General features: G+C 36.3%; 1 protein-coding gene and 1 pseudogene across 2 annotated transcripts in view; both read right to left on the bottom strand.

The window, feature by feature from the left end:
• LOC306639796 (olfactory receptor 4A5-like) overlaps positions 1–24,161 on the bottom strand; it is a gene marked incomplete at both ends in the record, with an annotated part of 343,811 nt that overhangs the window by 243,712 nt on the left and 75,938 nt on the right. The window lies entirely within an intron of this gene.
• LOC306639173 (olfactory receptor 4C6-like) lies at positions 21,732–22,638 on the bottom strand (annotated as a pseudogene). The gene has a single exon. The product of its transcript is annotated as an olfactory receptor 4C6-like (transcript).

Genomic DNA, 24,161 nt, shown 5'->3' with positions numbered 1-24,161 from the left:
CTTTTTAATTAGCAACCACTAGGTGCGCTGGACATTTTTGGTGTGTTTCTTATATACACTCTCCCTACTTTATCTGAAGTGCTCTAAAAGCAGTACTGTTTCTGGAATTGAAATAATTGAAACATACATCACATCTAAAGAAACCAACACATCAATCATATAAAGAAACACTTAAAATTTGCATCAAAATATTGGCAATGGAGAACACTGCATGCTCATGGTTCATGATTTCACATCTTTAAAAAGTAATTGTCTTAAATTCAGTTATCATTAAGATTCCTACAGCAGAACAAACACAGCAGCCGAATGAAATCACTTAAATATAAATAAAATAAGATTATTTGAAATTATTTAAAATTTGTTAAGATTAAAATATCCATGTTTTTTCATCATCTTGACAAATGTATCTTTGAAAATATAAGAGGATAATATTAGGAGATAATGAGTGAGAGGTATTCAGGAAGTTTCTACACTCTGTAAGCAAGGTTTGTCCTGATCTGAATTTATTAAAATAACAATTCAATAAAAAATTGTTCATTTTTGACTACCAAAATGCTAGCAGTTTCAACTCCATCATGAAATAGTCAAGTGTGACTATTTCATAAACAATCCTCCCTGCTCCTCGCTCCTCTATTGGACCATAGCAGTAGTACCGGTGGCCCACCTGCCCGACCTACAAGAATCAGTGCACAGTCATTATGAACAGTTTTACTAAGAGTGGATCAAAAGAAAATGGAAATATCAATGTTGGCATTGTTTTTAAGCAGTATTAACAAACACAAATAAGCTGGAAATTGGATTGGCATAAGGAGAAATATGTATCTTAAAAATCAGGCTGTTTATTAGTTATATCTACTAATATCACAATGAAACTGGTTAATTCATGCAATCATTTTCAAAACATATGGGTAAATACTTTCAGAGTCATAGACTTGTAATAGTAACCCCAATCTTAAAAATTTATTCTAAGATTGAAATGACATGGAAAACCTTTAATCCTGAAGATAATGCATTATCATATGAAACAGTGAATATCTAAAATACTCAATAAGAGTAAGCTGATTTTGCAAATTATTGCACATTAATTTCACATGATGCTATGACTAAACAAAAAATTAATCATATAAGGATAGAAAAGGTAAAGCATTTTTTGGAATGTTATGTGTGGTAGTTATGGGAATTGAACTCAGGGACACTTTACTGAGTTACTCCTCTGTCCTATTTTTTATTTCTTCATTCATTATTTGAGACAAGGTCTTCTAAGTTGCCCACACTATTCTAAAAGTTGTGATCTTTCTGCCTCACTTTCTGAGTCTCTGGTATTACAGGTGATGCCTCTGTGCCTAGCACAGAAGAAAATTTCTAGTAATTTCCCCCATTGGAACAGATATTTTAATATAATTTTATAATTTGTAAGGGAAATATATAAAAATTGTAGGGTTTAAATTTACAATGGAAATTGGTTATCATTTGAAGATCATCTAATATTGCCCATAAATTAAAAGCACAGCACCAGATTCTTCCTTTAAGCAGTTTCAGAAAGGAAAGGAGAGGGAGGGGTATGAAAATTGATCATGGATAGAGGACAGAAATCATTTCCTCCATAGGTTTTCCCCTATGATTACAAGAATGGTATGACTGTATATCCTGTACAACCATAGAAACAAAATGATGTACCCCATTTGTGTACAACAAATCAAAATGCAGTCTGTAAAATTAATTAATTAATTAATTAATTAAACAGTTTAGAAAGTACATGAGGTTTGAAGAAAATTTGTTTGCAAAGTTGAAACTAACATGCTAATATTTAAAAGAATCATACCTTGAAATTTTAAACTATTATAAACTTTTTTTGTAAACTTTGTATGAATAGCTATACCATGGCCCATACTCCCCATGCTTTATGCATGTATTTTGATATAAATTGTAAATTCACATTCTATTACATTCTGTTCATCTTTCTCCTTGAATATCTGATGACCTTTCTCTTCTCAAAAGCCATGCCCTTGGTTAGGCTGAGTCTTCCTGAGATTGCTCAGTACCCCATGGCAGCATGAACTGTGGGTGGTGGGCCATCTCCTAGGGCAGTGACCTTGACAAGTTTACCTGCCTGTGTTCCACTGCCCACTTTGCCCATTATTTCCTTCTCATTCATTTTAATCAAAACCCATTCTACCACCATCCTTCAAAAAATAGCAGAACTTCTGTTTCAAGTTGAAGCACATACAACATTCAAACCTAAAACAGGGATTAGGATTAACTTCATTACATAAGTAGTGCTTTGTAACTCTAATTCAAGCAGTAAAGTTCAGCTGTATTTATATGTATATATATGTGTATATTGTTCACATTTGCATTTGTATTCTAATAAATGATTTCTAAATAAATATTTTCACAAATTGAAAGAATAATTTAAAATCTTAAAATCTTAATAATTTTAAACCTTTGTGATTACTCTACCTGCAAGCTTATTCAATCCGCCATATTTTTTATTCAGGATTATTCACCTATAAATGGTTTATTTCTCATTTGTCTCTCACACCATATTCTTTTTCATAACTACCAGGGAAATAGGTTCCTTTCAGATTTCAGTATCTTTCCTTCCCTTTCAATGTAGCTCTGTTGATTTCACTCAATATCTCAATGTTTATACTCTTAATATTTCTGGATTTTGGAAAAAGAAATCCATTTCTCTGTTTCCACCTTTTCTTCCCAATGGATGTATGAGCCTGCTTTTTTCCTCTTGTCTTAGTATTTTAAGGGAAAGACCAAGAAACAACAGAAATCAAAGAAGTTTAGAATTCCACCAACTGTGATCTTTCCTAAACAATTCTCAGGCAGGAACCTAATGCTACTTGTGATATCAAATGCACTTAAGGAAAGTTAAATAGACAGAGCTAAATCAGAGGACTCTAATCTGTGATTTTAGTACCTATTTCTTACTTTAGAGTCCTCCCATTTTCATTTGCCAGTTTGTGGTTGTAGAAATAATAAATACCACATCTACATCAATAACTGTGAAAGGTATGGTTGAGAGCTCTTGAATTTATCACACCCACATATCAGCATTCTTCGTAAGGCCTCTGAAAATTCCATATTTTAGTCTGAAATATAAGGACAGAGAAACATTAGAAGATAAGAATCAATGAAAGTTGTGTTTAGAAAGATCAAATAGCATGCTCTTTGGAAATCTAAGAACAAAAATGTGCACTTGTAACATTTCTAAGTCACTTGGATTTAACTTGAAGATGAAAATCTAAATAAACCTCTAATTTCATTACTTTTGAAGAAATAGATTCTTCTAACTACACACCACCCCATCTGGACTTTTAAAAGATTTGATTCTTTAAAATAGCTGCTGTTGTGAGACTTTTTGTTTATTGGGCATCTTTTAGGGATCAAGTGCTGTTCTTGTGGGCCTCTATGTATTGTTGCACATACGCATGCACATTCTTTAAACTTGGAAATTCAGTTCCCATTAAAGATGAGGAGTCGGAGAGCCAGAAAGATTAGTAAGTTACCTCAAGTGCACACAGTCTTGATAGGCTCATCCACTGCATTAAATATGGTACCCTGGCCACAATACCCACACTTTTTAGCCCTGAATCACAGTTCGAAATTCCCATTGAAAATGCAAATCTGTGAAGTAAAGAAGCTCACCATATATCATTTTCTTGAGAATGCTGGTGATGATAACTTCCTATCCTGAATGAAGAGAAATTCAATTCAATGGTGCCAAAAATATGAAGGCTATTTCCAACTCTTCATTCTGCCTCTAAGTGGGTCAGGAAGAGTATCCCTAGCAGTCAAAAGGGACAGTGTTTTCACTACACTTTTAGTGCTGCCTTCAACATCTCAGGAAAAAATAGAAAAGCAAAGCCTTCTCTTGATTTCCACTGGAATATGAAGAGGTTTCCCTGAGAGATCACAAATTCATACAGCTACCTCACAAAAGCCCATGGGACTTGGAATTTTTCCATTAGCATGACTTTCCATGACAAAATTTTGTGTTGTTTTACACTTCCTCAAGTGTTTGTAAATCTCTATGTCCCCAAGGAATATTTTTTCTTTCTTTCTTTCTTTTTAAATATCTGTATTTCTGTTTGAAGATTTTTTCTTCCTGTTCTGGAATAGAACACTGAATACACTGGGATGGAACAGTGTACCTTTGTGTAATGCCTGTGTACCTATTAAATCCAAGATCAGAAATTTAAAAAGACCTGAGATCTGAAAGAGGGCAGTGTTTATTCATAGGATGATGGTTATTGCATTAGAATTGGGGTTGTAAAGAGTGCCTATTAAAGAAGAACACATGCATATGCAGAGATTTAAGGGTCAATCAAAAAGTACTCTCAGAAGTTGATTTGAGATTCCATGATTTTAAAACTAAAATCACAAAGACTACAGATTATATTTTCACTTTTTCTTTTTTCTTCTTGTGTTTCACTTCTGTTCGTGTGTTATAGCTGTACATAACAATTGAGTTCATGCTGACATAATCATGAACAGTGAAATTAATTTGCTCCATCTCAATCCCCAGTGTCCCCCTTTCCCTTCCCTTCTCCCTTCCCATATTCTGCTTCTTCTACTCTTTTAGTTTACCTTTCACTGATCTATGTAATTTTAATTTGGGAGATAGATATACATAAAGGTGGAAATCACTATGGTATGTTTATATATGCAGTAGTATAATTTATTCAAATACATTCTCCATATCCTCCCCTTTCCCTTCATGCTTTTCTCCCCCTCAATCTCCTTTTGATCTTCGTTTTCTTTATGGTATCCATTCCCCCCCCCCAACTTTTTCCCATAAGTTGCTCTCGCTTCCAAACATGAGAGAAAACAACTGAAACCTGATTTTCAGAGTCAAGCTTATTTCCCTTGGCATGATATTCTCCATTTCCATCCATTTCGCAACAAATGCCATACTTTCATTCTTCTCCTTGGTTGAGTAAAGTTCATTGTGTATATGGCCCATTTTATTATCCATTTGTCTGTTGATGGTTACCTCAGCTGTGCCATAATTTAGCTACTGTGAATCGTGCTGCTTAAACATTGATATAGCTGCATCATTATAGTATGCTAATTTCAGTTCTTTTGAACAAATACTAAGGAATGGAATAGGTGGGTCATATGGTGGTTCCATTCTGAGTTTCTTGAGGAATCTCCATACTGCTTTCCAGAGCATTTGTATTGAATTACAGTCCCAACAACAATGTATGAATGACTGTACTATTTTCATCACCATTTATTATTATTTATATTCTTGATAATTGCCATCCTGATTGGCTGGACATGAAATCTCTGTAATTTTGATTTGCATCTCACTGAATTCTAGAGATACTGAACATTTTTTCATATAGTATTTGGCCATTTGTATTTATTCTTTTGAGAAATATCTCTTTAGTTCTTCTGCGCATTTGTTGATTGAGTTTGTGTGTGTGTGTGTGTGTGTGTGTGTGTTGTATGTTAAGCAATTTTAAAAATTTTTATATATTCTGAATATTAATCTCTTGTCACAGGAGTGGCTGGCAAAGATTTTCTCCCATTTTATATGTTAAGTCTTCATGCTATTTATCAAACCTTTTGCTGTGCTGGAAGGTTTTTAATTTGATGCCATTTCTCTCATTGATTCTTGGTTTTATTCTTCTCTTTGTGGGTCTTGTTAAAGAAGTTGCTTCCTGAGCCAATATGTTAGAGCATAGAGTCTATGTTTTCTTCTAGCAGATGCAAAGTTTCTAGTCTAGGTCTTTAATCCACTTAGATTTGACTTTTGTACAGGGCGAGAGTTAGGGATCTAGTTTCATTCTTCTAATTATGAATATTCAGTTCTCCCATGTCCATTGGTTTAAAAGGCTATGCAACATATATTTTTGGCACCTACTTCATGTATGAATTGACTGTGTTTATGTGGGTCTGCCTGTGTGCCTTCTGTTTCATTCCCTGCTCTTCACCACATTTGTTTTGATGCAATACCATGCTGGTTCTTTTTTATTTTTTGCTATACTTCTATAGCATAATTTGAGATCAGGTACTGTGATGCCTCCAGCATTACTTTTTTGTGTTTTGTTTTGTTTTGTTGTTTTGGTTCAGGGAATTGAACCCAAGGTACTTAACCACTCAACTGCATTTTATTATTTATTTCTATTGTTATTCCTCACTAAATTGCTTAGAACCTTGCTAACTTTCTGTGGTTAACTTTGAATTTGTGATCCTCCTTCTCAACCTCCCAAGCTGCTTGGATTAGAGGCGTAAGTCAACATACCCAACTCTAGCATTACTCTGTTTCGTCAAGATTGCTATGGGTATTCTGGGTCTTTGTTCTTCCAAATGAATTTTAGTACTTTTTTTTCTGGTTCTATGTAATTTTTTGAAAAAAAGTATTTGAAAAGATGTTAAGGTCTGTTTAATGTTAGAGAACACAGCACTGAGAATGAAGCTTGGGGAAAAATGTGGACTTAGTTCCTCAAACCCCTTCAGGAGGATCCATAACAAATAATTTTGTGATTTTTTTTTACAGTCTGCAAACATTGTACTCTACACATTTTATGTATTTGCACCCCAAACCAAAATTCAGAATTGGTGTGATTCATAGGAAAAGTTAAAGCCCAGAAGTACAACACTTACAATGTGTATAGAATTAAAAGTGTTATTTTTTTTTTTTAGTTGAGATTTTACCTGTGTGTCTTGATACAGAATAATTACCTAACATGTGTCTCACACCTGTTCTGGATGATATTTTGAAAATATCACTCGGCAACAGAACTTCAACACATTATGGAACCCTGGTTCTAGCTCCAACTGCCAAGCATCTTCTACTTTGTTCTATGCCCTGCGTGCTTAATGCTTCCTTTTCTGTTCTGTGAGTGAAACCAAGCTGGGTAATAGTGAAAATAAATTGGAAATGGAGTAGGGAAGCTAATGTAAGAAATGTTTGCTCAGTTGTGAAAAAATAAAGTAGTTTTAAAAAATATTTCATCTCAGAAAAGACAAATTTCAAGACCAAGGGAGCCACAGTCAAAGATCTATAACAAACTCAGGATAAGAGAAGAAACATTGCTCTTCCAGAATTTACCCAACATTCCAGTGATTACAAAATACTTTATCATCATTTTGTTAATCACAAAATTACTAATAATTTTCCAGAGAAAGAGAGACAGATAGCTCAACATCTGAAGAATCTGTCTGTTCTTTGGGATTCTTTATTACTCAGTCTATAGAAAATGTTTCACAACCAGAGTTTGACTCAGTATCCAACTCTCTAGTACTTATTGTTGTTCTCATATTGTTTTGCTAAAAAGCCTGTTATTCAAACCCAGGCATATACCCATATAATCTAATATTATCTTATCAATTTCTCAGAAAAAAACATTTTGTTATTATGAAGGAAATGGGGAGAGTCATTTATTTATCAAAACATTATCATCTGTAAAATCAGGGTTAACCCTAGGATGTGCAGAACCAGTCAAATCAATTTTTTTTGCAGGAACCCTAGTTTACATTTAGTTCAACATAAAAATAAACCATTAGGCTAAAGATTGTAATACAAAATTTCTGAGTCAGTGTCTCACGTAGTGATTTATTAATGGAGACTTAGAATTTTAAACTTCGTGGAGGCACTGATGTACTTGTTCATTGTCCCATCATAGCACAGAAAGATACTTCCTGCTCTTCAGGCATACTTTTCTCATCCATCCATTGATTGACACATAGTCCGATTGCATACGTTGGACATTGTGAATTGTGCTACAATAAACATGGATATGCATGTATCGCTAAAATAAACTCATTTAATTCTTTTGTATAAATACTAAGGAGCGGTATAATCAAATCTTAAGAAATATCTATCTTTGACTTTTTGAAGGACCTCCATACTGATTTCCATAGTGGCTGCACTAATTACATTCCCACCAGGTGTGTATTAGAGTTCTTTTCCCCCACTGCATCCTTGTTAGGATGTTATTTGTATTCTTCATGCTTGCCATTCTAACTGGAGTGAAATGAAATCTCAAGTGCACTTTCCTATTTACTAAACCTGTTCAACATTTTTTCATATGGATATTTCTGTCAAAAGTATCTATTTGGTTTATTTTCCCATGTAGTGTTTGGATTATTTGTTTTGTTTTGTTTTTAATGTTGAGTTTTATGAGTTCTTTAAATATTCTTGAAGAGTCTTCTGTCAGAAGAGAATCTAGCAAAGATTTTCTCTCATTCTCTCAGTTACCCATTTTCCCTTGCTGTGCAGAGGTTTTCAAATTTGATGACATCGAATTTATTAATTCTTTCTCTTAGTTCTTGAGCTTTAGAGTTCATATTCAAGATGTCTTTGTTTGAGCCTATATGTTGAAGAATTTCCCTTACTTTTTCTTCTAACTTTTGCAAAGTTTCTGGTCTTTTCTTAGATCTTTCATCCCTTTTGAGTTTTAATTTGTACAGGATGAGAGGTAGGGATCTGCTTTCATTCTTCAACACATGGTCATCTAGTTTTCCCAGGATCACTTATTAAAAAGCCTGTCTTCTCCAGGGTATGTTTCCTGACATTTTTGGTATTTTTATGGAAATTGCATTGAATCTGTTGACCTCTTTTAGAAATATGGCCATTTTATTATTAATTCTATCTATCCAAGTATATGGGGAGGCTTTCCTCCTCTAGTGTCTTCTTCCCTCAGAGTTCTACGATTTTTGTTACAGACGTCTTTCACCTCATTTCCTTGGTTAGGTTTATATCTAGGTGTTTTTTTTTTGTTTTTGTTGTCAGTGCTGTTGTTTCTGTGTTTGTTAGCTATTTTTGCATGATTTCCTTATCAGTGGATTCCTTATTACAGTATTTAAAATCTCATTTTTTATTCTGATTTTATATTCTATTACTTTGTTGAATGTGTCTGTCTGCTCTAGAAGTTATAGACAGGATCATATCAACTGCAAATAGGAATAATTTGACTTCATTTTTCTATCTGTAACTCTTATTTCTGTAGCATAATTGCTCTGACTAAAATTTTAAACACTTATAATTGAATAGAGTGGTGAGAGTAGGCGTTCTTGTCTTCTCCCTGATTTAATGGATATACTTTCAGTTTTTTCCCCATTCAGTGTGATGTTTGCTTTGAGTTGTCATCTATATTCTTTACGAAGTTAAGTTGTTTTTATCCCTAGTTTTTTTCAAAGTTTTTATCATAAATGGTTTGTTGAATTTTGTCATAGGATATTTTACATCTATTGATATTATCCTGTGATTTTTTCCCTTGGTTCTACTTATGTAGCATATTACATTTATTAACTGTGTTATGCTCAATGATAATTGTACCTTGGCATGAAACTAACTTTTCTTGTTGTGTAATATTTTTAAGGCATAGTTGAATTTGATTTGCTAATATTTTCTACAGCATTTTTTATGTTCATCAATACAGTTGGCCTGCAGTTATCTTAATGAACTATTGTTATCTGGTTCTGGTACCAAGGTGATACAGGTCTCATAGAATGAGTTTATAAGCATTTTCTAAAGTTCAATTCCAGGGAATAATGTAAAGAGTAATGGGATTAGTTATTCTTTAAAGATCCAGCAAAATTAAACTGTTATTTGATCAGGTCCTAGGCTTTTGGCAGGTGGGGATAGTGAGGAGGACTTTTATTACATATTTTTCTCATGAACTTGTGTTATGGTTTGGATGTGAGGTACCCACCAAAAGCTCATGTATGAGCCAAGTTAGGAGCTTTAGAGAACTGATTGGATCACGAAAGTCTTAATCCAATCAGTGAATTTATATCAAAATGAGATTAACTGAGTGGTAACTGAAGGTGGCAGGAGGAGGTGGGTCTCTGGGGATGTGCTCTTGGGATATATAGATTTTCTATCTGCAAAGTGGAGTCCTCCCTCTCTGGTTTCTAGTTATCATGTGAGCTGCTTCTTTTACCACACTCTTCCTACATGAATGTCCTGCCTCACTCTGAGCCCCTAGGAATAGAGCCTGTTGTCAATGGACCAAGACCTCTGAAGGAATGATCTCCCAAATAAACTTTTCCTTCTTTTAAATTGTTCTTTGTCGACATCCATGAAAAATCTGAATAAAACAACTTGTTGTTTAGTCTACTTAGGCTTTCTATTTCCTTTGGTTCTGTTTTGATAGGTCGAGTGTGTCTCAGAATTTACTCATTTCTTCTATATTTTACAATTGATTCGAATATACATTTTCAAAGTACTCCCCAATGTTTTCTCTGGGTTCCAATGGTGTCTAATATTCCCAGTTATTTTTTAATTTATTTTGATTCATTGTACACAAATGGGGTAAGTGAGATATTCCCAGTTTTATCTCCAATTTTATTGATTTGGACCTTATTTTTTGTTTGGGGTCTTTTCAGTTTGACCTGTTTATTAATCTTTATTTCTTCAAAGAACTAACTTTTGTCTCATTGATTCTTTTTATTGTTATTATTATTTTATTTTGTATGTCATTAGTGACAGATCCAATTTTTCTAAGGACCTTAAGATTTCTTATTTGAGCTCTCTTGTATGCTTGCTCTCTGTCTCTCTCTGTCTCTTTCTCTAATGTAGGCACTCACAGCTCCAAACTTCCTTCATAGCATTGCTTTTGCTATTAGCCAGAAACCCAGATATTGTGTTTCCATCTTTGTTAATTCACGGTATTTTTAAATTATCCTCTAAAGTTTCTTCAATGGCCCATTCATCATTCTAAAGTATATTGTTTATTACCATGTGTTTATATAGTTCCTGTAGTCATTATTTTTTTTTTCTAATTTCATTCCATTATTATATGAAATGCAAGAGATCATTTAAATATATTTTTGGATATTCTGTGGTTCATTTTATCATGTAATATAAGATAAATTGTGGAGAAAGTTTCATGAGTATTTGAAAAGAAAGTATATGCAGTTGTTAGTGGGTAAAATACTCTGTAGATATCTGAACAATCTAATTTATCTATAGTAAGGCTTAAATATGAAAGGGCTTTGCTGATTTTAATGGCCTATTAGTGAAAGAGATGCATTGGTATTTCCCACTATTATTGTAATGGAGGTCTGTTAGTCTCTATATCTAGTAATGTCTATTTAATGAAATTGTGTTTTCCAATTTTCAGAGTGGAATTATAATTATTGCATCTTTTTGAATTATTCACTTAACTAATATATAATGACCTATTTTGTCTCTTCTGGTTACTTCTGACTTCAAGTCTGCTTTTCTTGATATTAGAAAAGATTCTCCTGCTTGCTTTTAGATTCCACTTGCATGGAATATCATTTTCCATCCTTTCACTTTGTGTCTGCGAATGTTTTTTCCTGCAAAATGTGCTTATTGAAGACAATATATAATTCTCTTTTCTCAATGTAATCAGCCAGTTTGTATTTTATATATATATATATATATATATATTATTGTAAACAAAATGGATACATTTTGATTCTCTGTACATGGGGTAAAGGCATACCATTCGTGTAATCATAAATTTACACAGGGCAATGTAGTTTTATTCATTCTGCCATTTTTTCCCCCTTCTCCCCCTCCCCACCCACCCCTCTTTTCCCTCTATACAGTCCTTCCTTCTTCCATTCTTGCCCCCATCCCTAACCCTAACTCTAACGCTAACCCCTCCCACCCCCCATTATATGTCATCATCCGCTTATCAGCGAGATCATTCGTCCTTTGGTTTTTTGAGATTGGCTTATCTCGCTTAGCATGATATTCTCCAATTTCATCCATTTGCCTGCAAATGCCATAATTTTATCATTCTTTATGGTGGACTAATATTCCATTGTATATATATGCCACAGTTTCTTTATCCATTCATCAATTGAAGGACATCTAGGTTGGTTCCACAATCTGGCTATGGTGAATTGAGCAGCAATGAACACTGATGTGGCTGTATCTCTGTAGTATGCTGATTCAGTTTGTATTTTTTAATTGGTTAGTTAAGACCATTTCCTTTCAGTGTTAATATGTGTTACTATCATTTTATTTCTAAAGTTTGAATTATTCCTAGTTCTCCTTTACTTAATTTTATAACATGAGTTTATTCTTTCCCATGATCTATTGGTGATTTTTATCTTCCTCTTCTGTGTAGAGTTCCTTATGTATCTTCTAAAATTCTGGTTTAGTGGTCAGGAATCCCTGCATCTTATGTCTATCTTTACTGTCCATTAAATTCAGAAGGATGGCTTTGCTGGGTATACTAATCTACCTCAGCTAGTACTTTTCTTTGGAGAATTTGAAGTATGTCATTCCATACCCTCCTTTCTGAGAAAGCTCCTGTTTCATTGATAGGTTTGCCTCTATAAGAGATTTTGAATTTTTCTCTTTCAGCTTTTAAAATTCTTTCTTCCTTCTGAAGTATTGCCATTTTAACTACTAAATGTCATGGAGAAATTTTTTTCTTGTCATCCATCTTTTGTAGTTATAAATGCCTCCAGTAATGCTATGTCCATCTTCTTCACGAGAATAGGGGAATTTTCTGTTATCATTTTACTGAATAACTGCTCTGTGCCATTAGTCTGTATCTTCTCTTTCCTCAAGGGATGGATTCTTACGTTTGACCATCCTATGTTATCCCATAATTCTTGTCATATTATGTTCATAGCTTCTTATTTATTTTTCTGAATACTGAGTGTTTTAATTATTGCATCTATCTTTCAGCCCTGCTAGTCTTTCTTATGCTAGATCTAATGTGATGGTGACACTCTGTACTGAATTTTTTGTTTAATTGAATTTTTCATTTTAAAATATTTCTCTGATTCTTTTTCAGAAATGTCTTTATTGAAATGCTATTTCATATCCTGTGTTTCCTACTTTACTTCATTTCTTAAATCTTTTAATTCATTGATTGTTTTACCAGTCAACTCCTTGAATCCTTCATCTGACATTCCCCACTTCATTATCTCTGAATTTAGTTTGGGGGGAGTTTTGAGCTTTTGGATGCCTCTCATTGCCTTTTTTCACTTGTTATCTTGTTGTATGTTGAAATTTGTTCTGCTGGGATGGGATATGCCTCTAGTACCTTTATGTGAGGGTGTGTGTGTGTGTGTGTGTGTGTGTGTGTGTGTGTGTGTGTGAGAGAGAGAGAGAGGAGAGAGAGAGAGAGAGAGGAGAGAGATGCTTTTTCCTTATGATATTCCCTGGAGCCTGGGGTTGATGTTAGCATGAAAGCACCCATTCAAAGTGCTCAAAGTGCTGTGTTTAATTCCCAGCTTCACCTTTGAGAGGATAGGATAGCCAACAGGAACAAATGAAGTTCAAAAGCAAACCACTTGTCACATCAACAAAAATGTATTGAAAGTGTTTTTCCACTGCTTTGTATAACCAAGGGAGAAGAAAGGAGGAGTGATTATATTGAAATATCTTCTAATAGAAGATAATAGAAAATATAAAACTACTGTGAAATTAGTATGGAAAAAAAGGGAAATGGAAGGGAGAAAATACCTGAAAAAAATGAAGTAATTGGGGAGGGACTTTGGAATATAAGGAAAAACCAAATTAAAAATATGGTCCAGACTAAACAATACGCGCGACGCTCCCGTGCCTTTCCATCCCCTTTTCCCTCCTTCCCTTTCTGTCCCGTCTGGCCCGCCCCGGCCCCGTCCCCCCCCCTTTCCCCCTCCTCCCCGTTTCCCCTTGCCCCGGTGTTCCCCCTCTCCTCCTTTCCGGTGCTTCCGCCCTGCACCTCAGATACGGTGTCCAGAGACCTGACCCAATGTCCAACCCTTGGTTATATATCCCTTTGAAAGGCTTTTGGTTAGAGTGGGGGCAGGGGAAGACAGCATCTACTCAACACTGTGTTCATCATTGGAAGTGGTTCTTCTATATTTGTTTTTTCCAGGATCAGGATCTTGCTTCAATAAACTGTGAAGTTCAGCAAGTTCAGCCCTGTATCCTGTATGTCTAGTCTTCACCTCAACTTCCTCTCATCTGACCATAGGCAATTTGAGTTGTTTTACTATGGTCCTGTGAGCCAGCAGACCCATCTGGGGACTGTGCCCTTCAAGCCTGATAGCTGGATCCCTCTCTTGGTGCAGGCAGCATTTTTGTCTGCTCTTGCATGTCCTTGGTGTATAGTGGGAAGCACCAAGAACTGGGTTGATCACAATATTTCACCCCATCCTCCACTGGTGCAGATCTAGATGGTTTCAAAGACTCCATAGTTTGCCCTGGGAACGTGTGGGCCCCCACTTATTGCAGAGGAGCTGGCGAAACAATGTCCCTTGTCTAGTGGAACCCTCTCTGATGTGGATGTTGATGGTGCTTTGTGTGCACGTCAAAATCCAGTGGGTGAGTGTCCTTAGTGGATAGTGGATCTGACCTATCTCTCTCTATTACCCCTGCTGGGCATTGTGTTTTGCAAGTTTTAGATTTGCAGTGACCTCACTGGTACAGTCAGCAATTTTTTGCACACAAGGATTTCCTGTTGAGCAGGGAGAATTACTGTGAACTTGGGATTAATCAAAAATCAACACCCCTGTTTCTGTCCCAGAGGAGCATACAGTTAGCTCTGAAAATTCAGTGACTGGTCTGGGAACTCATGGGTCCCCTTCTATTGCAGAGGGTTGTTATCAAGACATCCCATAAGCAACAGACTGTGCCTAGTCAGACATGGGAATGGCTCTCTGTGTGCACTTGGGAGTCTTCAATGTGTTAGGAGAAGCATTGTGCTCCTGGGCCTTGATCCATTGCCTCTGTTGGGCAGCAGATTTTGCTAGTTTTGGGCTTGCAGTGATTTCAGTGTATAAATTACTCATAAGTCTTGCTAACAAGCCATTTTTACATGATGCTATTGCTATTATCTTCAGGGGAGATAAAATGCAGGGGATTATATTCTTCCTAAGGTGCAGACTTAGGGATCCCAACAGGATTGCTCCCTGCAACAATTGTTCACTTATAAATTAGGAAAAATGGAGTATTTCTCACACAGCATTATGTAGTTCTGGTTTCAGCTGAATCCAAACTGACTTTACTTTCTACCACTGTTTGTCATAATTTTGTCAGATGTGTCTTTATTTTTCTTTCTGTAACCCCTTCCCTTTAAATTGCTCAGGCACTGGCTAGGGTACCAGTTTAGACTTGATTAAAAAATTCTCACTCTTTGTTCCAGGAACCAGAGGCTCTGAGTCTCCTCAAAACTCTGATTGCCCAATATGAACTTCAATACATTCTGTCCATCTCCCACGTTCACTAAGTAGCTATTCTCCAGCTGTTTTGATACTGAACTGCAGAGGAGCTGGGGCATGCAAACTATTCTATGCTGGCCATCTTCCAAGTCTCCTAAAAGATATTTTCTTAATGATGATTATAATGTAAATCTAATGATAACTTAATGCAAGAAAATGTGAATTCCTTTCTAGTGATTCCTTTCTAGGTCATGCCAAATTTAAAGGGCTTGTAATAAAAAAGTATAAAACTACACATTTTCTGTCTTTGTCTTCCTTTGAACTTGTAAAGGTCATGATCAAATTCATAGAATGCATTTTTTTTAACTGTATTCACATACCTGACCTCTGTGCTCTGTCACCAGCTGGTAAAATAGAGAAAAGATGAAGAGACTGCTTTAAAAAAAAAAAAAGTGGTCCAATTTATGAAAGTTATATCCCTCATCACCATGACTGAAGATCATGGGAACACATAATGCCATCGCATCCAATAGAAAACAGAGTTCATCAATTTAGGATGAGGAGAGGGTTGCAAGTCAGCATCACAGAATAAATGATCCTGAAAGAACACGAAGGTGATATACAGAGTCATCCCTACAGAAGTTTCTGATACTTGCCATAGGGACAGTGGAAGGGCTGGAGTGACTTCCTTCAGTGTCCATAGTAGGGACAAACAGGATAAATAATGTCTGGAGTAATCCTACTACCTTCTGCAGTACAGAGGTTGGCAATTAAGTCTGAGTAGAAGCAGGAAAAAACTCATGAGGTCACATACACACATGATCAATGCTAAGAGAATAAGGAACATTTGCAGTCCAGAACTTTGTACTTCTCCTATGTGTCCCAAATCTGTATATTAATACCACTCTAACAACCAATGTAGTGCAATCATATCAAGAAATAATGAATTATCCTTGAGTAATAGTTCTGGTCATATGACCTAGGATGACTTCCTAGGTACAACAGCAAGAGCTTCTGATGACACCTGGTAGACACCATGGATAGGATATAATGTTTGGAGAACACCCTGTACGATTTGGATCTAGACTGTCCCAAAAGCTCATGTATTGGACACTTGGTTCCTAATACAGCAATGTCTGAAGCTGGGGCTTTTGAGAAGTGATTGGATTATGAAGGATCTAACATCATCAGTGGATGAATCCTTTAATGAATTAACAATTTGAATGGAGTACTGGGAGTAAGTGGCAAATGTAGACATGTGGGACATGGTTGGAGAAAGGAGATCAATAGGGACATGGCCTTGGTAAATATATCTTGTCTGTAGCCCCTTCCTTCCTTTCTCTCTGCACTTCATTCCTTCTATAAGTTGAGCAGAGTTCCTCTACCATGCCCTTCCACCATGAGGTCCTGCATTGCCTGAGGCCCAGAGCAATGGAGCTGGTTCACCGTGGGACAAAATCTCTGAAACCATGAGCCAAAATAAACTTTCCCTTCTGTGTTATTGTCAGTTATTTTGTTCAGAGTGACTGAAAGTTGACTAACACACACCCAAAAGAGAAAATCTAGGATGCAGTCCGGGCCCTAGATTGTTGACTGACATACTTCATGAGAAACCACTGCCCAATTCTAGATGCTTAACAAGAACTTTGAAAAATTTCAACAAAATTAATCCAAAATATGGAGTCAAGCCCATTGGATTAGGTCTAAGGGGAAAACTGTCTAAAGTATTGTCCCTTTCAATCAGTAACATTTAGTGAGTTAGCAATGCAGAAGGTAGGGGGGATATATTGCAGACAGACAAGAGAATGATCTATGTAAGCCCTACCTCAAGAGCACAAATTTACGGTGGTACACACCTGTAATCCCAGCAACTTGGGAGGCAGAAGCAGGAGAATGAGAAGACTGAGGTCAGCCTCAGCATCTTAGTGAGGCCCTAAGCAACTAGGTAATACCATCTAAAAATAAAAAAAATAAAAAGGGTCAGGGTTGTGGACTCAGTGGTAAAGCATCCTGAGTTCAGTTCCCAAATACCATTTTTTTTTTTTTTTTTTACAAAGGATGATCTTAACAGTTGGAGAACCAGAAATTTACCAGAGTTTTCAGGGAAAATGCCAAGGCATCAATTGTAAGAGAGGAGTTTAAAGAGAGAAAGGGTTAGCCTTTTTGTGGTTGTCAGAACTTGAATGATCGTAAGGGCTTTTACCCTGACTGTCATGAAGTGTGGTGTAATCTGACTTACAAGTTTAAAAGACAACTCTGAGTGCTGTGCTGAGGATCAAATATAAGAACAGAGGATGCCAAATAAAAGTAGGGAGAGTAGGCAATAGTTCATGTGAAAGTCAGTGGTGGCTTGGAACTAGATGATGACTCTAAAAGTCATTAAAAGAGATTGAATTGAGGAAATAAGATGAAAGGTGAGTCCACAGGGTTTCCCGACAGACTAGATATTACATGTGACATAGACCAAATGTGCCATCAACTGACAGAACATTTTGCGTGTAGAATAGACTTGGGAATAAAGGTAGAACCAGGAGGACAGATTTGGACTTGTTCAGTTTGAGAAATTATCTGTTCCAGGGAGAATGCCATGGAGAAAGTTGGATTTCCACATTACAGCATCAAGAAATAAGTCTGGCTGGAGATATTAATTTGAGAACGTTGGTCATGTTAACATAGTAGGTCAACAAAAACTGGGTTAAGAATTTCTAATGAATTTTTTTAGGGTGAGAAATGAGAAGTGGCTATTAAATTAAATGACACAGGGGTCCTTTGATATTCTTCAGAATAGACTTTCAGAAAGTCTTAGATAAGGGAACATGACTGAAAAGGGCTTGTAGAAAAATAGGAGAGAGATGAGAGACAAGCACTATGGCGATCTCTTGAGTTTTGTTATAAAGGAAAGGACACAAGGTAGTAACTGATGAAGGAAGTGGAGTCACAGGAAGATTTTTCAAGAGAAGAAATTGATTGTTTTCTAACATAAATGATCCTGTGGAAAAGGAAATGTAAATGAAAGAAGAAACATCAAATCAAGTGTTAGATCATCGCCCTTGTGTAAACAAGGAGGAGAAACCTAAGTCCAGTACACAGGCCAAGTGGCTTCACTGGATCTGAAGTGGTACACAGATGATTCATGTGCAGCTTCAGGTAGGACCTAAGTGAACAGATGCTGGTAGATCAGTACAAGCAGCTGTGGGGTGAGTAGAAGTTCTTTTCGATGGCTTAAGTTTTCTTATGAAATGGGAGGCAAGTCCACTTAATAGTTACTGTTTTAGTCAAAAATTTTTTTTGTCACTGTGAATAAAAACAACAAAGAAGATAAAAAGTTTATTTTGGGGTTCATGATTTCAGAGGTTTCAGTTCATAGATGATTGATTTCATAGCTCTGAACTGGAGGTGAGGCAGATCATCATGGTGAATGGGCATGGTGGAGGAAAGCATTCAGGACATGTTGATCAGGAGGCAGACAGTTCTTCACACCGGGATAAATAAAAGTCCCAAGGGTATGCCCCTAGTAACCTGATTACTCCACCTGTAGCCTACCTGCCTATGGCACCTCCAAATTAATCCATGTTAATGGATTAATTCACTGATTAACCCAACCTCACAACTCTCATAATCTCATCCTTTCACACCTGAACAGTCCTGCATTGTCACACCTATGAGATTTGAGTGGACATCTCATATCCAAAACAGAAGAGTTACCATTATGTTTTATGTGTGCCCTTTTCAAAGGTAGATATTATTGTTCCAGTTAAAGTGCCCTTATGCTCCTACCTTTCTACATCTTTATATCACAAGTAATATTAAATTTTTCAAATTCTAATACACAGAAAATCATATGGTTTAAAAGCTATTATTGGTAGAATCAGTTACTACAGAAAAAATTAAGATTTTTTCCAGAAGTGAATGTGTTAGAAAAAGAAAAAGTGTTGAGCTATTAAGTAATGCATTAGACTGAGTAAAAGTATTTAATGTGAATTAACATGGGGGATCTATAGAACCAAGAAGACAAGAAATTTTTGAAATCTAAAAGGTCAGCAATATTTTCAGCATGAATTACCAGAACAGCTCTTTTCCTGGTAAGAGAAAACTGTAGGTTCTGATCCTACTAGTGATACTTAGAAATTATCAAGCAGAGTATACATATTTAAGATTAGGAATCTCATTTTGATTCTTCCATTTTAACTTTATAATCAAACTAAGAAAATGCTCTACATAAATATCTTACACAGACCAATTATCATATCATGATCATTTTCTTCTTCTGTGACAATGTAAAGAAATGTAAAATGAATCTAGATATTTAATTCCAAAAATATTGCTATATGCAGTAAATATTATGTTCTCCTAATGATACAGCAAAGGGTAAATGAAAGTTGTATGCAAAGATTTTATGCTGTTTCTAAATTCATCTATAAATCCATGTCAGATCTGATTTTTAGTTGTAGACTAATAGAGTCTTTGATGCCACTGCTCTGTTCTAACTTAAGGATTAATAATAATAGCGTTGTCTTCCAGGGCCTGGCCTGCCTTTCCCCTCTCCCCTGGTACTACACCCCACCCCAACAGCAGTGCATTGATTACCTACACATTCCTCACTTCAGGTTTCACTCTGCACATTTTATCTTCCCAGGGATATGTTTGAGGATGGTTCTTCTCATCATTCAGATTTTAGTTAATTTTTTTTTTCCCAGAAAGCCCCCTTGCCCACCTCTGTAGAACCCCCACGTCACCTTCACACTACTCCATTACGATGATCTGATCACGCGATGGCTCTATGACATCGATTTTCATCTTCATAGGTTGTCTGTCTCCTGCACTAAACATATAAGATCTGAGACACAAGGAAGGTGAGTTTTCTTATTCGCGCTGCTGTAACCCAACTCCTAGCAAATATTCTGAAACTTTGTATAAACTCAGCAAACTGTTTATCAATGAACAAATGAAATCTTGAAGTTATAAATATGATTGGGGATTATTAGAGCTAGATTCTTCTTGCACATACATAGTTTATTTCAAAAAAAAATATTTGATTTAAATGTACTATATTTGAAACCATTAACTCATGCTGAAATTGTTGCCCTCCCATATATCATGCATATTTTGTTTTAATAGGAAACAGTTTGCTAAAACCATGCTAGGACCTTAGGCTTCCCATGTACCTCATCAGGGGAAGTGGCTGGAAACCTCATCAGTGCCTTCCTAGTACCTTTTTATGGAAGCATCAGGGAGAAGATGAACATTCTTTGGATTTGGAAATACATCTTGAAGGCAACAGCAAAATCATTTTCCCATCGTTAAATAAATAGGTCTAGGTATGCAAAACTAAAAAAGAACCAATAAAATTAATAAGTAAATAATAAATAAAGTCTACACAGTTTCTCCATTCTCATGGAGGAATACATGACTTCAAGACATAGACCCTTGATTTTTAAAGCATCTTAACTTGACCACAAGTGAAACTTGTTATGCTTCTCTGAAGAATATCAAGAGATAGTTGAGAATTTGGCATACTTTGACCTTTGTATTAAACAACACATTAAAAAATGAAAAGTCTTTCCAAAGGAACACTTGGCAGTATGTCAACTGAGGGGCTTCTAATCCCGAAAGTGCTTATAAATATTTTCCTTCCCACTCTTTATGGTTGTTCGCAAATATTTGAAAACCCCTAAGTCTGTTTTGGACATGGAGGCATCCAATAATATTTATTAAGCATATTCTGGGTGACCAGGAATGTTCTAACCACTGAGGCTACAGCGAGAAGGAAAAAAAGTAATCCCTGCCTTGACAAGGATTATGATTTAGGGAGCCAGGAACAGAACCTGAATCCCAAGAAGTATTTTAAGGTATGTGATTGCAGATGTTGAGGTTACAACACTGGGTGTGTAGAAATGGGGGACAGCTAAAGGGCAGGAGTGGGGAAAGTCATCAGGAAATACTTCTCTTTTCTTTTCTGGCAGGAGTTCATTTGGAGGGAAAAAAGAGTGCAGGGAACCAGCCAAGCAAAGGCATTGGGAAAAGATCATCTCAAAGAGAAAATTAAGACTAGCATGGTAGCACAAGACTCCATTCTAGTGGGCTCAGGAGGCTCAAGCAGGATGATTGCTAGTTCAAAGCCAGCATCAGCAAAAGTGAGCTATTAAGAAACTCAGTGAGACCTTGTCTCTAAATAAAAAATACAAAATAGAGCTAGGGATGTGGCTCAGTAGTCTAGTGCCCCTGAGCTCAATCCCCAGTACCAAAACAAAAACAAAGAGATGAGGGGGGGTTTAAATAAATTAATTAAAACACCTAAACTTGGGAAGACTCGGGTTGTTCAAAATAAAATTCAATTGAAAGTGTTCCTTTGAGGACAAGGAGAGGCAGTACAGAATGTACTTGTGTGAGGCCCTAGAGGCATATCATGGTTGCACAGGACTTGTGTGTACTATCTTGACTTGTCTGTTAAAAATGGATTCTGCTGTCAAGTATAACTAAAAACAAACAATGAATAAAATAAAATTTAAAGATGAATCTGGTTGCCTATGCCCAGTGGATTGGAATTATGGGGAGGATAAGACTCCATCAGCTTTGTAAGGAAATGCACTGCTTGGAATGCAATCTAGTGACCACCAGGGCCCTCACTTCACCCATAGTTTCCTCAGGGCACTCTTCACCTCTGCATTCCTCAAGGTGTAAATCAAGGGATTTAACATTGGTTCCACAATGGTAAAGGACACAGCCATCGCCTTGTCTATGGGGTAGGTGACCACAGGCCTCACATACAAGAAAATACATGGCACAAAGAACAACACCACCACCAGGAGGTGGGAAATACACGTGGAGAGGGCTTGTGCCTCCCTTCAGAGCTATAAGACCTCAGGGAGCAGAGGATGACCACGTAGGAGGCCAGCAGGATGAGGAAGATGGTCACACACATCACCCCCACTGTGAGGATGACCAAGAGACCCAGGACGTGGGTATCCATGCAGGCCAGCTCCAACAGTGGAAACAAGTCACACATAAAGTGATCGATGACATTGGGGCCACAGAAGGGTATTCTGTACATGAAGAGAAGCTGTATTGTTGCGTGCATGGATCCACCCAGCCAGGCCCCTCCCACCATCAGGCAGCACACTCGAGGACTCATGATGCTGCTGTAGTGCAGGGGCTTGCAGATGGCCACGTAGCGGTCACAGGCCATCACGGTGAGCAGGATGATCCCCACACCTCCAAAGAAATGCTCTGCGAAGAGCTGGTCATGCAGCCCTCCAGGGAGATGGCAATGCTCTCAGAGAGGGAGTCCACGATCAACTTGGGGGCAATGACGGAAGAGTAGGTGACATCCATGAGGGACAAGGAAGCAAGGAAAAAGTACATGGGAGACTTCAGACTCTGACTTGCACTTATGGTCACCACGATGAGTAGGTTTCCCAGTACTGTGACCACATACATGATTAGAAACAAACCAGAGAGCATTCTCCTCAGCTCTGGATTCTTTGTAATGCCCAAAAGGATGAATTTAGTCACGTTGTTTGGATTCTCCATTGAATGTGGGCTAAGGACGGCATGTCACTCTGCACTGGAAAATCTGCAGAAGCATTATCCTTTTTAATTAGCAACCACTAGGTGCGCTGGACATTTTTGGTGTGTTTTCTTATATACACTCTCCCTACTTTATCTGAAGTGCTCTAAAAGCAGTACTGTTCTGGAATTGAAATAATTGAAACATACATCACATCTAAAGAACCAACACATCAATCATATAAAGAAACACTTAAAATTTGCATCAAAATATTGGCAATGGAGAACACTGCATGCTCATGGTTCATGATTTCACATCTTTAAAAAGTAATTGTCTTAAATTCAGTTATCATTAAGATTCCTACAGCAGAACAAACACAGCAGCCGAATGAAATCACTTAAATATAAATAAAATAAGATTATTTGAAATTATTTAAAATTTGTTAAGATTAAAATATCCATGTTTATTTCATCATCTTGACAAATGTATCTTTGAAAATATAAGAGGATAATATTAGGAGATAATGAGTGAGAGGTATTCAGGAAGTTTCTACACTCTGTAAGCAAGGTTTGTCCTGATCTGAATTTATTAAAAATAACAATTCAATAAAAAATTGTTCATTTTTGACTACCAAAATGCTAGCAGTTTCAACTCCATCATGAAATAGTCAAGTGTGACTATTTCATAAACAATCCTCCCTGCTCCTCGCTCCTCTATTGGACCATAGCAGTAGTACCGGTGGCCCACCTGCCCGACCTACAAGAATCAAGTGCACAGTCATTATGAACAGTTTTACTAAGAGTGGATCAAAAGAAAATGGAAATATCAATGTTGGCATTGTTTTTAAGCAGTATTAACAAACACAAATAAGCTGGAAATTGGATTGGCATAAGGATGAAATATGTATCTTAAAATCAGGCTGTTTATTAGTTATATCTACTAATATCACAATGAAACTGGTTAATTCATGTAATCATTTTCAAAACAATATGGGTAAATACTTTCAGAGTCATAGACTTGTAATAGTAACCCCAATCTTAAAAATTTATTCTAAGATTGAAATGACATGGAAAACCTTTAATCCTGAAGATAATGCATTATCATATGAAACAGTGAATATCTAAAATACTCAATAAGAGTAAGCTGATTTTGCAAATTATTGCACATTAATTTCACATGATGCTATGACTAAACAAAAATTAATCATATAAGGATAGAAAGGTAAAGCATTTTTTGGAATGTTATGTGTGTGGTAGTTACTGGGAATTGAACTCAGGGACACTTTACTACTGAGTTACCTCCTCTGTCCTATTTATTTATTTCTTCATTCATTTATTTTGAGACAAGGTCTTCCTAAGTTGCCCACACTATTCTAAAATTTGTGATCTTTCTGCCTCACTTTCCTGAGTCTCTGGTATTACAGGTGTATGCCTCTGTGCCTAGCACAGAAGAAAATTCTAGTAATTTCCCCCATTGGAACAGATATTTTAAATATAATTTTATAATTTGTAAGGGAAATATATAAAAATTGTAGGGTTTAAATTTA

Source organism: Sciurus vulgaris (assembly GCF_902686455.1).
Source record: "Sciurus vulgaris genome assembly, chromosome: 11".
Lineage (NCBI taxonomy): Eukaryota > Metazoa > Chordata > Mammalia > Rodentia > Sciuridae > Sciurus > Sciurus vulgaris.
This window is presented reverse-complemented; position numbering and strand designations above follow the sequence as displayed.